We start from the raw sequence: 18,971 nt of genomic DNA on the forward strand, positions 1-18,971 counted from the left end.
AAAGGTGCTGTATAGTGAAAAATGAGGTACAGAAATCTTAGAGCAAGAGCGAAAGTTGAAACTTCTTTCTTCCAAAAATTGAAGGTAAAATTTTGAAGAATTGATATAATTAAAAAAAGTCAGAAAGCTAGTTGACTGGCAGATTATTTTAGTAAAAGTAAAACAGTGCGGTATTATTCATATAATATACCAAAATAATATACCGCAAGAGCACTAAAATATACCGAAGCCCACATCTGGCATATCATTGAGGTAATACTTCTTCTAATATACCAAAAAATATACCACAAAAATACAAAAATATGTCAAAGACCATATTTGGTATATCGTTAAAGTACTACATAATTATAATACCATTCTTCAAATATACCAATAAATATACCACAAAAATAAAAAAATATACCAAAGGTCATATGTAGTATATCGTTGAAGTACTACATAATTATGATACCATTCATCAAATATACTAAATAATATACCACCAAAATACAAAGATATACCTAGGGCCATATTTGGTATATCGTTGAAGTACTACATAATTATAATACCATTCTTCAAATATACCAAAAAATAAAAAAAATATACCAAAGATCATATGTAGTATATCGTTGAAATACTACATAATTATAATATCATTCTTCAAATATACTAAATAATGTACCACAAAAATACAAAGATAGTATGCCTAAGGCCATATTTGGTATATCGTTGAAGTACTACACTCGACCACTGAGGTCAAAATATACCAGATTGTCAGCCAAAACAGCTAAGTCCCTATTGCAGTAGGCGTAATTGCTATACAGAAGTACTTCTTAAATACCTCCTACCCAACGCAAACAATAAACAATATCAATTAATAAACACTCTAAAAATATAAAGGGAAAACAAAATGGTGTTTAGCTTTCCTTTTTAACATTTTTGGTTGCTTGAATAAAGAACATATTCTAAAATTATTGTAAATTTGTTGACTCAAGATTGTTTCTTTATTTCCGTGCTTGAGTGTAGCGTGTACACTCTTGAATGTTATTATATGTTATTAAGTTTGTATTTGTTGCTTTTCCATCACACACATCGTCTTCCCTTCTCTCTTTGCTTATTTGATGTTCTGCAAGAGTGTGCGTGGGTGCTCTTATAATATAAATGTAATTTTGTTTAAGGCAAATAAATGCGCTTGAATGAGCTTTTGTTTTTCATTTTTATTTTGTATTTTGTATTTTGTGCGAGTCAGGACTGATGGTTGTTTCACAAAGTTTCAACATGTGGCACATACTCATACCGTATTGTATCGTATGTGGCATTGTCTTTGCCGGCTCATTTTCTGTTCATGTCTCTCTTGCTGTGATGGTTATGGATGGGCATCACAACAAGCAGGCAGGCAGGCAGGCAGCCAGGCAGGCTAAACAAGAACACACGAGTACACAAATCGATCCATCATTTTGCAGAGGGCAACCAAAAACCAACTCTCATTCTCTGTCTTTTTGTCTATTTGGTTTCTTTAGTTATTTTTGAAAGGGGGGGACGTCGTTGTTAAAATATTGTTTGGTGATTGAAGCATTTTTTCAATTAGACCACACCAAATGTTTACTCGATATGTGTCCACCTACATACGGAATAGAGACAGACATCGACGACGACGACGACAACATCATCCGTCGCCGTCGTCACAATCAACTTTATCAATTCCGACCAACTTTAAAACACTTTTCCACAGTTTCCTCAGTCATCGAAATAGACTTTTCCCGCAACTCTTCAACTCTTGTGTTCTCAGTTGTCGGTTCTGCACATGATTTATGGTTGTCAGAGGCCTATGCGAATAATGCTTGTGCCCAGTATTTTTGTGTCCCACTCTTGTTTCGTTGTTTCGTTGTACACTCACTTGTTGTGCGTGTTAACTGTCACTGTGTGGGTGTAGTAGTTGAGAAATGTTTTAAGGGGACTTCCCCCATTTGTTGCATGCGCTTTACAATTGAGTAGCAACAAACATTAAGCGCTTGCCCGCAGCTTTTTGCAGAGCAATAATATCTTAGAAGCGAACACGAAACTAATGCTAATTTATTAGCATTTAATGTTTGCGTTTTACAACACTTAAAATGCCGCATATGCGATGGATGGGTTGGGTGAAAAATGTTGTAAGGGACTGTTACTTTATAATGATGGTAGTAACTCTTTGAAGATACTGAACTAAACTATATAGAATCTAATGCTAATTTATTAGCATTTAATGTTTGTGTTTTACAACATTTAAAACGAAGAAAATAGGTTGCTTGAGTTGGTGAAACTTCTATTACTTTATAATGCTTGTAGAAAGTAATTGATAATACTAAAATATATTTAAATGTATACTGAAAAGAAGTTAGGAATTTACATGATAATAATGCTATATTATCACCTTATAATTTGTGCATTTTTCAGCACTGAAAAGTACTGTAAGGGACAATTGTTATATTGCAGAAAATGTTTGAAAAGACTATACTTATATATTATAAAGAATTAATCTATGTACATTATAATAAAGCTAAATTAATGACATTTAATTTGTGTGTTTCACAGCACTTGAAACGGAGAATATGAGTTGAATGGACGGCAGAATAATATTATAAAGGACTGTGACTGTATAATGCACGTAGAAAGTCTTTGAGGTCAATTGTTATAATATAAAGAAATTAAGGAATTTGATAATGTTCATTTAGAAGCTGTTAACTTGTGCATATTACAACACTAAAAACTGTGAAAATTAATTCTTGGATGGTATAAATATTTTATTAGAGATTTTAAGTTACATAAAATCTTTAGGAAGAATATAAAGGATCTAGGAATCTAATATAGGAATAGGAAGTAATAAGTATATAATGTTATAAGGAATTTAGTTATAATTGATGTAGAAAATATTGGAGAATTGTTGAGAAAAATATATAAATCTACATGAAAGTAGGGCTAAATTATTAGATTTTCAGTTGCACATTTTACAGCGAGTTTCATGAGTGTCAGAAAAATGCGACATAGGAATTTCACTAAATCGCGCATGTTAAAAGCTTTTGAGGATTACATAGAACTTTAAATTTACATTAGCATAATGCAAATTTATTAGTTATGAATTTGTGTATTCACCGCCATTGGGAATGTTTAAAGAAAGTTCTTCACTTTCAGCAATATTCTCAATAGAACTAACTAAGAAATGAATATCAAAATAATTGGAATTAAATGTCTGCAAATTAGAGCAAATTGACAAAGAAAACATTTAGCTTATAACTCATAAACTCTCAACACTTTAGTGACACTTTATTCACTTGATTGCTGGCCATAACTAAAAGCACGCCAGCTGTTATAGCCTAGAAATTAGCATAGAAATAATAATAATTTAATAGAAATAATGCCAATTTAGCCGAAGTATTATGATCAATTTAATGTCAACAATGATGATGGAGCGATTACCCTGTTTATGCTTGGTCAACGACAGTTGACTTAAGTCAAGTCAATAGCATTTAATAGCGATTCATAATTCCAAGAAAAATGAATGGAAATAATCATTTAGCGAGCATACATGAATGGAGAGGAGCGTTTATCAATTTGCAGATTCACATGTGCCAAAGTAATTATTTCTAAGTGAAAGGATGAAAATTGCGGAAAAACTGTGCGAAAGTGCAGATAGTCTGGTCTTGAGCAGGAAATGCCTGACACTGAATGCAATATGAGTGTAAAGTACACAAACTCAGGCACACACACACACACTCGCACACACTCTCTTTGGTGTGTGTGTGTGTGCAGTGGGATTACGTTGCGAGTGCCATGTGTTAATTATTTGGGCATACAACGCGAACGCGTTTTGAGACAAGTTTCGCTCTCTTTGCCATATACTAAACGCAGCACACAATTTAGTTGTATATCTGCAGATAAAGTATATAAAGTATATTCTGCAATATAAAGTATATACCATATCGTATATTTGCTTCTGAAGTCGTCGTTACGCTGTTTGCCAGTAATGTAATTAATTAGGTAATTAAAAAGTTTATCAACATTTCATGAGCTTGCCAACGCATTAATAATTCAGTCAATCCTCAGGTTATGCCTTATTTGATGATGTATCTTCCACTAAACTTCACTGTCTGTGCAAAATAAATACACAAAAATGTTGGAAAATACTTGAACAGCGTGAGTTGATTACAAATGCATTCCTAATAGTCAGAGGAATGCAACTTGTCAGTCTCTCAATTTTTCTTTCTTTTCATTTTGCTTTGCTGACTTGTTTATCTGTGTCTCGACTGTCCAGTTGCCTGTCTCGACTGTCCATTCGGCTCTCTATATAGGACATAGTTGTACTATCAGCTAAAGAGTTGTTCCCTTTGGCATAATCTTTCTCTCTCCCGTCCTCACGCATTTTGCTTTTAGTGTGATTAAAAGCTATCGTGCCAAGTAATCCCAGATTATGGTATTTAGACTAGACTTTTGTGCATAGGCACTTAACGAATATAGTATAGTATATACTGCTTACTTCATTTAGTATATACTTCATTAGCAAAAAGTAAGTTGAACATTTTCGCGCTTGATAATGACTTTAGTTAAAGTCGTGCGTTTTTTTCTTCTGCTTTTCTTTGCCAATTCCTTGAACAGTTTTCTTTTCGTTTTCGTTTTTGTGTTTATTATGTAATTTGAAACCTTTCGTTAATGAGAGCAAAAAGTCAGATGAAAAGGGCTGTGAAAACTCTTGGCAAAAAAAAAAACGGTCTCAAAGAGCTAAAGATTTTCGTTGAACGAAATTTTGAACAGCCAACAAATTGGAATTTTGTGTATTGCATCTATATTTTTTTATCAAATTGCATTTGCATATACGATTTTCTTCTCTCTCCTCTATCTTTCTCTTTAAGCAGCTTATTGTTGCTGTATAGAAAAGGCATTGAACAGGTGCCCAATCTGCATCAAAATAAAAATTGTATACAAGCCATAAGAAAAGCCTTCGTATGTTTTGTTGGCCCACAGCATTTAACAATGGTATGCAACATGTATTGATGTTGCCTCATGGGCAACATGCTACAGAAAAATGAAAAAAAAAAATGCATTAAACTTTCCATTTAAGAGTGCATTATTCCCACATATCTTCAAATGAAAATCGCTAATATGCCAGCGAGCACACTCACACAGACTCACTTAAATAGAGACTGTATAAGGGGCCGGCCCGCAGATTTGAGAGATGTGGTGGCATCCACACACAATAGTGCAACAGCAGCGGCAGCAGCAGAGTGCATATGAAACTGGTTTTCAATAATATTTTTCTCGTCTTTTTTGCAGCACTTGTCGAGCCACAAAGCGAGTGAGACAGAGAGCGAAGAGGACTTTGGATAAATCGATTGCATTTGCCTGCATATTTCAACTTGCACTTTCGAGTCGCTCTCGACGCGATGTTGCAACAACTGCTGCAACTGCAACTGCAACAGCAACAGCAACATCAGCAACTGGACAAACGGCACTGAACGCAACGCGGCATGCCGCCAGAAAGCCAATGACCAAGACCAAATTAAGTTTGCGACCATAGCACAGCAAACAAGTTTCACCTCTTCAAAATCAAACACATTTCATAGGCAATTGGCCAAAAAAACTACAACTGAAAACTTGGCCAAAAACAAATTTTCCTCAATTGTACGCTTTGAGTATTCAAGGTTGTGTGCAATCTTTTTTGTTTTTTTCTTTTTTTTTGGTTTGGTTTGTAGACTTATTTTCAATTAACTGCTCTCGATTTTACTTATTTATTTTCGTCTCTATTGTTAACTCCACAATTGACGCAACTTACAAAATACGTTTTCGACTTTTGCTGCTTTTGGCCCTGATTTCGTATTACAAACTCAACTGCAATTACGCGTATTTATTATCGCAGCGAAGCACTCGATTTTTATTTTACTATTTTTGCTTTGTTTTTTTTTTTGTTGAACTTGTTTTTCAATTAGTTGCGACTACGAATATTTCCTCAGCATTGTCGTAAGCTTCCAATTTGCTTTGCTTAATGATTTCGTATTATTAATATTGCCTTAAAGTCAACCAACAATTTCATGATGAGCCGCAATAGGCTTTAAATGACGCCCACATTGACAAATATCAAAAGATAGAGAGGAAGAGAGAGAGAGGAAGAGAGAGGAAGCTCTTCTGGTATGCTCTCAGTAATTTTGTATTCCACTTATAAATTCTATTTCATTATGCAAAATTCTATATGGAAAGCAAACTCGTATTTTGTTGTACACAGACACAGCTTGATGATTTCTTTAAGAGGTTTGCAACGCTGTCTTCAAAGATTTTAAATTTTATAAAATTGATTGACTGCGAACAATTATTTTTAATGTCAATTGTAGTTGTCAATTTTTGACAATTTCTTGAAGACGTTTGCAAGATTCTGTTAAATTTATTAACTGCGCAAAATTATTTTTAAAGTTAATTGTAGTTGTTAATTTTTAACGATTTATTAAAGAGGTTTTCGAAATTGTTTTAGGAGAACAGAATCGAAATCTAATTTTGATTGAATGAAGAGAATTTTTTGTAATGATTATTTTTGTTTCTTTGTTTTATGGTTGACTGAACTGAATTATGTTAAATTTAGTTGTTTATTTAAGACTATTTCTTGTTTTATGACATTGCCTTATTTATAAGGTGAAGTCTTTAAGAAATTGATTTTCTTATAGTGTCCAAATTTTTTTAAGAAATTGATTTTCTTATAGTATCAAAATTTTACAAAAATGATTCGATTTGAAAGAATTTTGTTTAATTTGAATTATACTGGTTGTTTTTTTTAATGATTTTTTGAAGGTGTTTGCAACGTTCTCCTAAATGTTTAAAATTCTATAAAATAGTTTAAATGTCAGATTTTATTTTTACAATACTAAAAGGCTTTATAGAACTTGGAACGTTTAATACTAATCAATCTTTTATAGAACGTATACTTAATATTGGATATAGTTAATGAATTCTAATTAGCTATGTACAACGTTTATAAAACAAAAGCATACTCGTAGAGCAACTAATACCAACAACATTTTTTGCACAATCTTCAAGTTTGGCAACTCTCAACTCATTTGAACTCTTGCTTCAAACTTATAAAAAACAATTTGTTGAAATTGAAACCAAATAAAGCACTTTCATTGGCTTCCTTGCAGAAAAACTACTCGCAAGTTAAGTTTTATGTCATCGGCACGTGTGCATTTGCATTGTTGTTGTTGTTGTTGTTGTTTTTATTCTTGTTGAACTTTGTGATAAAGTTTTGGCTTTGGATTGTTGTAGCCAAATTGAAAACTTTGGCATCCGAACATTAAGCTTAGAACAAAACGCTATTTAACAGCGATATGAATAAACTATAGCAAAACATTACTCATACGTACAGTGTTGAAGCTTAGCGAATACGAATACAAATATGAGTATGAATATGAATGTGAGTGTGCGAGTATTTGGAAGGAATTGCAAAGGGGGAATTTATTTAGGATTCTTTTTGCTCCTGCTGCTGCTGTTGCCTTGCTTTGCTGAACATTTAACAATGGCGAAAACCGCAAAATACATAAAAACAATGAAATGCGCGTTCATAGTAACAACAACAAAAACAAGTGAGAGAACTACAATGGAGTGTGCTCAACTGTGAGATATCCGTTAGTGCGGTATTATTCTTAAAATATGGTGAAGAAATTCACTAAAAATACTAAATTTATACCGAATGCTGCATTTGGTATACAGATATACTAATACATTTCAATCGCATACTTAAAATTGTACTTTATTGTAATAAAATATACCAAATGCTGCACTTAGTATAAAGATATACTACACATTTCATTTGAAATTGTATTTTATTATTCATAAAATGTACCAAATACAAACCCTAAAATATACCGAATACTATATTTGGTATAAAAATATACTAATACATTTAAATCGTAAACTTAAAATTGTACTTTACAGTAATAAAATATACTGAAAGATGTATTTGATATGAAATTGTACTTTGTGGTAATAAGTAAAAAAGCATACTGTAGGCCGTTACATACGGATTATATCGTCTCTGAAGAATATACGCACAAATTTATAACACCCTTCTACGTTATGTGTAACGGGTATAGCAACATGAACAATACTAACAACAACAACAAGAGCCACAATAAAACTCGTTACTATTTTGTTTTCACCGATTTTCGAGCTATGAAAGTTCTGGTTAAGTGCTTACACACATACATATGCGTTGCTTTTTGCATGAATGTGAGTGTGTGTGTTGGTGGGTATGAATGTACGTGTGTGTTTGCTTGTTGCGAGTGCTTAAATCGAAATGCAAATAGAATACAACAAATGGCAACAGCAGCAACAACAACAACAGCAACAACAACAACAAGGCAGCAACAGCAAAGGCAACAGAAAGCACAAAAATTGATTTACATTCAGACGCAACTCATACCATTGCATAATTCGCACTCCGTGTGTGTGTGTGAGTTGTGTGTGTGTGAGTTGTGTTTGTGTGAGCCTTTTGAATGCCTTCGCTAGAAGGTTGAAGGGAAGGGAACGAGGCGGAAAAACATTTTCCGCAAATTATTGATTACCAAAATTATATTAAAAACGCAGCCGAACAACAACATTTGCTTCATTTTTCTTCTTATGAAAAATACCTATCGACTCTCCTTCAATCGGAAGGAATTTTGCTGTAACAATAAAATCAAATGAAATGAAATGAAATTAAATGAAATAAAATAAATGTAATGAATGTACGTGAATTGATTTACATATGGATATCTATCATTTGGCACATTGTACTCGATATATTATTCTTCTCTCTCTTTTGTGTCAGTCACAAGCACACAATTCATATCATTTCATCTCTCTGCCCACAAATTAAATGATATCTTATGCATACATTTTGTGTGTTGTTGTTATTGTATTTATGAGAAGGAGAGAATTGTGCTTCAATCGATTACCAGAAATCGCAAACGTGCAATACACTTATGATAATTGATGAAAACGCTTAACAGATTGCTGGGGCCAAAATATTGGTTAAGACCATTTCTGACAATATTGAGGCCATATTTCATATGGCTGCAACGGAATTTTGTGTGCCGATTAAATACATTTTAGATTGCTGTTAAGCAATACACAAGTGCAGCGGGTAATTACAGTTTCTAGTTTGTAGTTCAAATTGAAATATTGCTTGAGTATTATCAGTACTTTCAAATGACAAAAGTTGCTTTTATTTATGAATCTAACAAACAACAAACATGCTGGCACTTTGTATAGCGGTTATATAATTCGATTATGCAATTATAATTTGGTTTTGATAATAGGCTATTCAATTATACTGCTATTTTCTACAACTTGAATTAAATTCGTACAATATATATTTAACACACTTGTTAATAAACTAAACAATTGAAGTTATAAAATGTTGAACAAATTTTGTCACATTGACTTGATTAAGATAATATTACGACTTGAATTCAATTTATTTGATGGATGCATTTTAATCAACTTTAAGAATAGCAGTTTAAAGTAGCCAAGAGATTATTTAGTTATTAAGAAATTATATTCTGAGAAATGGTCATTTAATATGTTCACAAAGAGAACCAAATTTTGATCAACAAATTTATTGAAAATCTTGATTTACTCGTAAGATGAAAAAAACAATCTGAACAAAAAATAAGATTTAAAGTTGAAACAGTCTTAAATCACAAGATTTGAATGCTAAATTTGCATTTAAAGACTAAAAATGTCTTATTTTAAGATTCACATATGCAAGAATGTTTTTTTCTAGATTGAAAAATAGAGCGCAACTTTTGATGATATTTCCAACTTATGTTTGTTGAGCAAACAACTTGTATTTTTTGATATTTAGATAGCATACAAATAAATTTAATTAATTTAAAATTTAAAGTTTTAAAATTTTCAACAAAATTGTATCACTTTGTCTGGCAGCTATTATAACCCATTTTAGTTGAGAGTTTGTTGCTAAATTATGTTATTATTATATACTACTTGAATTAAATTTAAAAGACAGATGCAATAGAAATAAATTTTAATAAACTGAAAAGTTGCAGCTTGAGTTTCTCAACAAAATTTTGCCATTTTGTGTAGCCATTATAATAAACTTTTTTGTTGAGAATTTGTGTTTCAATTACGATTCTTCTTCATACAGCTTGAACACAAATTTATTTGTTAAATGCACTGCAAATAGAAGCTGAAATTTGCCTTTTAAAATTGTCATTTGATTATGCTTTAGAAGATTGTAAGAGATTCACTTTTATGTATGCAGTTATAGTTCTTATTATAATATATTTTTGTTCAAAATTTTTCATTAATAAAATTTATTTATTTTCAAATACAACACAAATTAATTTAATAAACTATGAAGTTACAGTTTAAAATGTGAAACTTTCATATTCAACTATTTTTGCAAAGAATTTGCCATTAAAATTTCAGATTATGTTTTTTATTTTTCATTGCAGCTTACAATTTTCAAGAGATTTTGTCACTATGTGCAAACTTTTTTGTAAAGAGTTTGTCATACAAATTTGGGATGATTATTTAAATTTATTTCATAGACACAATGCTAAATGGTCAAGAGATTTTGTCACTTTGTGCAAACTTTTTTGTAGACAATTTGTCATTTAATTAAGTCATTATTATTTAAATTTAAAATGTTGAACATGTTCAACAGTTTTTATCACTTTGTGCAGCTGTTAAAAATGTAATTGTTATTTAATTATGCTTTTATTATTCACACTTTTGAATCAAATGTGTGTGATAGCAAAATGGAAATAAATTTAATTAACAAATTTTCTTGGAAGTCAACTAGACTTTAAAACACATCTCTGAGGAGTTCACTTTTAATTTGATAAATACACAATTACCTATGATAATTAAATGCAGAATGTTAAAATAAATAAATATTGCAAACATTTCATAAACAAAGTCATAAAGAGCTCACTTGCATCAAGGTTTTAACATACGAATAATTCGACTAGCTATTCAATATGCCGGCAAATTAATTGACAAAACAGCAGCAGCAGCTATCAAATTTCGAGTGGCTAAAAATATGAGAAATCCCTGAGGGGATTGTTTTGCAGGTAAGAACAGCATGAAGCGTCAAGAGCTTGATGTTAACGCCACATTAACATTTCTGATTAACATTGGCAAGCTTAATTTTGGCAGCAACTTTGCAATTGATAGACGAAATCGAATAAGAAGCAGAAGAAGTTGTGCACATGATGTGGTGATGGTTGCTTCCAAAAATTTGATAGGCTGAATAAGAAGTAAAAGCCGAAGAAGAAGAAGGGAATCATAAGGAATCCCCAAGGATTTTGGCTAGTCATTAAAAACGTTTCGTTATTCGTGCCCAACGTTTATAATCCTTAACGCCCCCGAACTTGACTTGGAATTTACCGCAAGTGGCCTTGTGCGTGTTGCACACAGAGATCATTAAGAAAAGCAAGTGGATACATACTTCTACACACACATCGACAACTGGTTGTTATACCTGACACTCATAGGCTAGAAGGTTAATTTAACTTTGTGCGCAATTCGAAAATTTTAGTCTTATGGTAAGTTGTTTTAGTTGACAATCTAAAATATTGTATACTCTATGATATGTTTTGATTGTAGGACTAAATCGATATACTAAATATAGCCTTCGGTATAACTTAGTATTTTTTCGGAATATTTATTTGGTATACCAAATGAATAAGTTTCTTACTTGTTTGTAATCTATATCGATGTACCAATTGTAGTCCTCGGTAAAGCTTAGAATTTTTTCGGTATTTTTCTTAGATAGAATACTACCGCATACTCGACTGTAGCTTTCCTACTTCTTTTGTGGTACTATATCGATATACCAAACATAGCCTTCGCTATGGTTTAGTATTTTTGGTATTTTTTTGGTATATTGGTATTTTTGAATAATACCATATTCTGAAGGTTATTTCTTTTACCAATTTTGAAAGAAGTACTAAATTTTAGTATTTTTTTGGTATACTAAAAGAATAATACAGTATACTCGACTGTAGGTTTCTTATTTGTACTACTATATCGATATACCAAATATGGTATTTATTCGGTATTTTAGTTTTATATAGTGAAATAATAATACCGCATACTCGATTGCAGCTTCGAGTTTGGTTTGAATAATAATACTTTATCGAAAAATGTAGCATTTTTTTCAGTATTTATGCGATATCTGTAAGAAAATGGTTATCGGGTATCTTACAGTCAAGCGCACTCATCTTAGTTGTTTTTGTTGTGTGGATGGGTGGTAGAAGTTTGACCCACCGAAATACGGTTTTGCGACAGCTTATTTAATGTTATTTGCATGCTTTAATTATAATTGCGTGCTCTGCGCGGTGTGTATTTTGTTTTCCATCCCGTTGTCACTCCTCCCCCCCTCTGAGCATCCAGCATCCGCAATCCTAATTTTTATTTTTATTTCCTTTTCTCTCTCTGGCTACCAAACGTGCTTCTCAGCACATTTTTCGCTTATACTCGTATTATAATGCACGTGACAGACGAGTCAGGTACGCAAAGCTGATGATTCTGCTTTATTTTTTTTCTTTCTCGCTCTCATCTTTTCCTGCTTATATATATTATATACTATAGAGATATATATATGTATATACATTAGCCAGGTTTCTCTGCTATCCATTCGTATTTATTTGTATTTAAAGAGTGCGATTAAGCTTGAAGTGTGCAGGCCACAAAATGTTGTCCACTTAAGCTCAGGACTTTTCATTTTGTTCTATTTGCCTTGCACTTGCCATAAGCAGCTTATAAAGTGAGCGGCGACTTGTTCAAAAATTCTTAGCTTGGATTTACGCAGGGTTAACTTTCATGACACACATATGTGCGAAACAAAAATGTGTAGCATACATTTGTGCGCGGGGAAAAGTTTCGTTTCAATTATTGGTAGCGTATAATTATAATGCCTCCTGCGAGGCCATCCATGTATACAGATTGTTCAGAGTGCCAATGACAGGTCACGCTGTTCGACCGATTAATCACTCTGAGCTCAGCCATCAGCAGCAGCAGCAGCAAAAGTGACACCACCACCGCCACCGCCACAGCATGGCATCACAGCATCACCGCATTGCATTAGGCACTTAATGAGCAGCTCGTTGGGGTTGAGATTGAGAGCGCCGCCGTCGGCAATGTGTGTGTGTGTGTGTGCTTGAGTCTGGTTGCCACTTCTCAATCAAATGGGACACTCTCAGCAAGTGTCTTGTTAAAGCTTTTGCACTTTTGCCATCCTTTCCTGTTTAGGCCACACACACACAACCCTCCCTCCATAGGCATATCACCCACCCACCATTATTATTGGCAGCCCAATGATTTTGCGCTTTTCGGGGAGAAGCGGGCTTAGCATGCGATTCAACCACAGATTCAAACTGCCAACATGTCTTGTGCGTGCTTTTATGCGATTTTGTTTTTTTTTTTCGTTTTGGTTTGTCTTCTAGCTTGCTTCTTTTCTTTTTTTTCTTTTTTTTTGCATATGCCTGACGCTAATGGGTATTGAATCGATGACCCATATCTTAGAACGGCGCTGACAAGTTTTTATGCTCTGCGCATATGAAATGTGTTGGAGGACGACACCGAGAGAGAGACTCGAACACGAACATAAATTGTAGCAGTCAGTGGTAGATGCATTATTAATCAGCCTTCCACACAAAAACGCCGCCTGTCCGCACAACTTTGCCGCTTTCATTTGATTTTAGCCTTCGAATCTTTTGGCACATCTTTAATACGTTATGAGTCGCTTTCAGCGAATCTCAGGTTCAGCGAAATTAATTTATTTGAGTAAAGCGGCAGCAGCCAAAAAGTTGCAAAGAAAGAAAAATATGCAAAAATACTTTCGTCGTTAGCGAACTAAGAAATTTCAGCGCAGCACTTCCGGCAACAAATTTCGCTAAACTAACAGCAAAGTGAAGTTGAAAGGATTATTATTTAAGGCATTCATTTCGAGAGAGGGAGCAAAACAAAAGAAATACACTGATTATAAATAGCAGAAAAGCACTTAAATGAAAACATAATAAATAAATTGAAAATAAATAAAAATGACTTGAAAGAATCTAAAGCTGGGTAACTTCTAGTCGAGTTTAGCTGAAGTCTGATCTTTTCATATCTTATCATATCTGGCTTAAATTTTGAATTATGGAAATGTTTTAATCTATCAATTAACTTATAGACAGAAAACAAAAATCAATGTAAGACAGGGTAGCTGCTGGTCAAGCATACTTTCTTTCCACTTCAAATCGTCCCACACTTATCTTCTTCACTTGCCTTGTTTTAAGAAAGGCAAAATTTATGGAAATTTTTATTTATTGACAGCGCAAAACAAACACAAATAAACGGCCTATAAATAAAAGCACACAATATATCATAATATTAAGCAGGGTAACTGCTAGTCGAGCATGCTTTCTTAACACTTCACACTTCATTTCATCTCTCACTTGTCTTGTTAACTTAACTTGTTCTAAAAATGGCAAAATTTATGGAAATTTTCAGTTTACACAAGTAAACAGACTATATATAAAATAAGTCAATATAATAGTAAGCAGGGTAACTGCTAGTCGAGCATGCTTTCTTTACACTTCACATCTTCTCTCACTTGTCTTGTTAACTTAACTTGTTCTAAAAATGGCAAAATTTATGGAAATTTTAAGTTTTTTCTTTATTTATTGAGAGCGCAAAGCAAACACAAATAAACGGCCTATAAATAAAATACTAACTCAATAGAAACCAAGGCAATTTCTAATCGAGGCGACTTTGTCGAAATTGTCTTGTCCAAAAGCTCAAAAACTTACAAAAATTTGATAAATTCTCTTAGTTTATTGAGACAGCAAAGCAAATCTAGTAGAATTAAAGAATTCAAATGAAAATAAGGCTGGGTGACTGATAGTCGAGCATGCTTTTTTATTACTTCAGCGCACTCCTCATACTTTGCCCAAATCATATTTTGCAGTTAAAAAAAAATATATATAGAAATTTTAAACTTTTTCTTTATTTATTGTGAGCGCAAAGAAAAACAAAAAATAAAGGAAATGAACCTTTACTGCAGAGTAATTGCTAGTCGAGCATGCCTTAAGCCCAATCAATTCTCTGGCTTAGCCAAAATTGTCTTCCTTTAAAGCAGTTTAAATTTATTGGAATTTTAAAAATGTTCTGTATTGATCGAAAGAGCAAAGCAAGCTCAAAGAAAACTTATGAATAAACAAAAATAACTCAGCAGCATTTTAAACAGGGTAACTGGTAGTCGAGCAAGCCCAGCAAGAACATTACTCACGCTGGGCTAAAATGGTTCGAAAAATGTCAAAATTTATGGAAATTGTGTAAATTTTCTTTAAGCTGGTCTAATTGGAAAGTTGGCTTTGGTGAAATATGAATTTGATTTAATTTATGGCTGAAAGAATCTCCACTAAATTTACCATAAAAGGCATCTAACAAACAGCTGCCTCTTATATTAATTATGGTTGCGGTTTCGACGCCAAAAGCACACACACAAGCACACTATCACACACACACAAACACACACACACACTACTCTCTACTCTCACTCTTGTGGAAATGCGCAATCTATGCGCTATTAATTTATGTGGAAAAAGGCAATTTGAATGACCGAAAAATAAACATCTGTTATTTGAGCGGCATTTAACGCACTGTTAGAGCTGTTGAACTGCAATTTGCTGCTGCACATTTATTATTATTCATGTGACCACAATTAAACATATATGTATATGAATATAAAATGCTTTTTACACCAGACGCGACCAGGCATGATACGATTCGATTAGGTCGCATCCCTTGCTTTATATGTACTTATATTTAGTTGACCTTTTTGAGCTGAGTTTTGCAAAAGTGTTAATTACGCGTGCCACAAGTTGCATGTGCACAGAGAGAGAGAGAGAGAAAGACAGTTTTGTTTCGGGGTTTTGGGGGCATGGCAATGGGCCAAGAATAGCCAAATCCAAAAGTTTGGGGCTTGCTGCACTTGAACTGACAGCCACAATGGGCCGCATGATTTGGCCAATTCACAAGAGGCGAACAACTTTTAACAATGGGTAAAAATTATGCAAAAAAAAAAATAATAGAAATAAAATGTATAGTAAAACTAAAATTACAGAGAATTGTTTTGCTGGCTTTCTTCTTAGCGAGTTTCAACTCTAAACTGGTTCAACGTAGTTTTATTACGTGGGCTGAACCCAGTTTTGTAATCAAGTGTCTTTGGCATTGCCTGCCAATAGTTGCAGTTGCAGTTTTGAGTTGCATTTGCAGTTGCAGTTTTAGTTTTAGTTTCACTTTCAATTGCCCGTGCATTAATTATTGATTGCTGGCACTTTTGGTATATTTATTTTTAACTACTCTCTTGGATTACACGTTTAATTAATGCGCGAGACACACGCGCTAGTTGGGGTCGCGGTTAACTTTGTTTGCGGTTTTTAGCTCGCGCGTTTAGTATCGCGCGTATCTCACGGATGCAAATTCAATGTATTTACGCGTAACGCGCAAAAATAAACAACAAGTGTTTTGAGTCACAGATTAAGTCAACAGAAAAGCCAAGCCAAGCCAAGCCATTTGACTCGCTTATATACACTACACACACACACACACACAGTTATAATAGATTTGTGGCGGCAGTCCACAAAAAAGTATCTCACGGATACGCGTACCTGTTCGTCAGCGTTGCGCTGTCCGTGTGTTCCGACTTGCAACTGAACTCGAGCTCCAATGTTGCTCCAATGGTTGTTGAGTCTTTGTCGTTGTCGTTGCCAGCGCTCTTGCTGCTGTTGTTGTTGTTGTTGTTGTTGCTACCAGACTGGCTGCTGTTGTTGTCCAACTTGTTGTTGTTGCTGTTGCTAGTAGCGATGTTGGCAACATTTGTTGCTGGCAACAAACTGGTTGATTGCCCCTCCGCACATGTTGCGGCAACATTTGCAGACGCCGCCGCACTGCCAGTCACATTATTGCGTTTTGTTTTGCTCGCTTGTTCGTCGTTTGTTTTGACTGTTGCTTCACATTCGCCCGCCTCGCTGGCGCAACATGTGTCGCCACTTTTCGTGTTGCCAGCAACATCATCAGTTGTTGCTTCACTGCGCTCATCATCATTTGTTGGCTTTTGACTCCCCGTTGCTGTCGCTGTTGCTGCTGCTGCTGCAGCATTTGGCATTGCGCTTTCCACAACGTCCTTGGGCAGCTGCGAATCGCTGTTATCCTTTGTCAGGGTCGTTACTGCCGCTTGTGTCAATTTGCCGGACTGCTCACGCTTCTTCGGCAGCGACTGCGACTGCGACAGAGACTGAGACTGTGGCACATCCTGCAAAAATAATTGATAAAATTAAACTCGTGTTTATCTTCATTTGTCTTCGTATTGTGTGTGTGTGTTAGATGTTGTATCCACTGCTGATGCTCACACGACACACACACGACACACCCGAGACACGAGCCTGATGAATGACCATTTCGGAGTCGGAGTCGAAGTCTGGGGGCATGCAACGGCCAACTGGGTTAGAAAATATTACGGCTGCTTGAGGAAAAATGAGCAGCTAGGATAATGAAATGATTGACGACTGCATACTTAAGCATTTATTTATCTACTGTGTGCTGTTTAGCTCCACAGCTGACCCCTTAAAAAAGGCCAAAAAGACGACGCAAATTGACTTGAAATTCTAGGCATATTTAAACACAGCTGAAGAGTTAGGAACGTCGACGATTAAACACCCTTGCTAAGACAACTTTTTAATAAGATGTTAACAAATTGCCAGCTTAACTAACTCTGTTAAAAGTTTAAGAAAGAGATGTGGGCAAAAGCAACAAAAAAGCTAGTTTTACGAATTAATAAATGATGCTTATTATGTTTCTATTAGAGTGAAATTTGCCAAGCTTTTCCAAAATACTGTCAGATGCATATTCTAAGAGTTTCAGTTGGATAACATATGAGATAAAGTAAAGTAACATCAACATAAACTTTTATTTTTATACCCGCTACCCATAGGGTAGAAGGGTATTATAACTTTGTGCCGACAGGAAATGTATGTAACAGGTAGAAGGAGGCATCTCCGACCCTATAAAGTATATATATTCTTGATCAGCGTCAACAGACGAGACGATATAGCCATGTCCGTCTGTCCGTCCGTCCGTCTGTCCGTCTGTCCGTATGAACACCTAGATCTTAGAGACTATAAGAGATAGAGCTATGATTTTTTTTCGACAGCATTTGTTATGTTTGCACGCAGATCAAGTTTGTTTCAAATTTTTTGCCACGCCCACTTTCGCCCCCGCAAATCAAAAAAATCGAATAACAAGCGTAATTTAAGCTAGAGTTACGAATTTTGGTGTATACAGTAATAACTATAGTAGTTATGATCCCTGAAAATTTGGTTGCGATCAGAAAAAAATTGTGGAAGTTATTAAAGAAATACTTTTGTATGGGCAAAAACGCCTACTTACTATGGGTCTGAGTTGCTTTGGCTGACAATCTGTACTATATCGATATACCAAATATACCGCTCGGTATATTTTTAGTATTTTAGTAGTATTTTCGGTATATTTTGAAAATAATACCGCAATATTTTGCTTTTATTCAAAATGGGTTGCGGGTATCTCACAGTCGAGCACACTCGACTGTAACTTTCTTACTTGTTTACTCCCAACTTTAAGAACTTTTCAATCTTAAAAAATGATTTCAAACTTAAAAATTCTAAAAAAATAAATTTTAGTTAAAAACAATATATTGTGCTGACTTAAATATAATCCCGAATATATACCCTCTGCAAACTTTACGTAGATCAGTTTTGTTTTATATTGTTGATATGACCACTTCCACTACTTGAAAATCGATAAATCGAATAACATGTGTAATTTTAAATCTAAAGTTGGTATATACAATATTGACTATCTCTGAAAATTTGGTTGCGATCAGATACAAAGTGTCGAAGTTACTCGTATTAAACACCTACTTACTAGGGGTCTTAGTTGCTTTGGCTGAC

At 34.1% G+C, this 18,971-nt stretch overlaps 1 long non-coding RNA gene across 1 annotated transcript in view; it reads left to right on the plus strand.

Moving 5' to 3' along the window:
* The window catches only part of LOC133840951 (uncharacterized), a 191,585-nt gene that overhangs the window by 82,897 nt on the left and 89,717 nt on the right, over window positions 1–18,971 (plus strand). The window lies entirely within an intron of this gene.

The sequence above is a fragment of the Drosophila sulfurigaster genome, chromosome 3 (assembly GCF_023558435.1).
Source record: "Drosophila sulfurigaster albostrigata strain 15112-1811.04 chromosome 3, ASM2355843v2, whole genome shotgun sequence".
Classification (NCBI taxonomy): Eukaryota; Metazoa; Arthropoda; class Insecta; order Diptera; family Drosophilidae; genus Drosophila; species Drosophila sulfurigaster.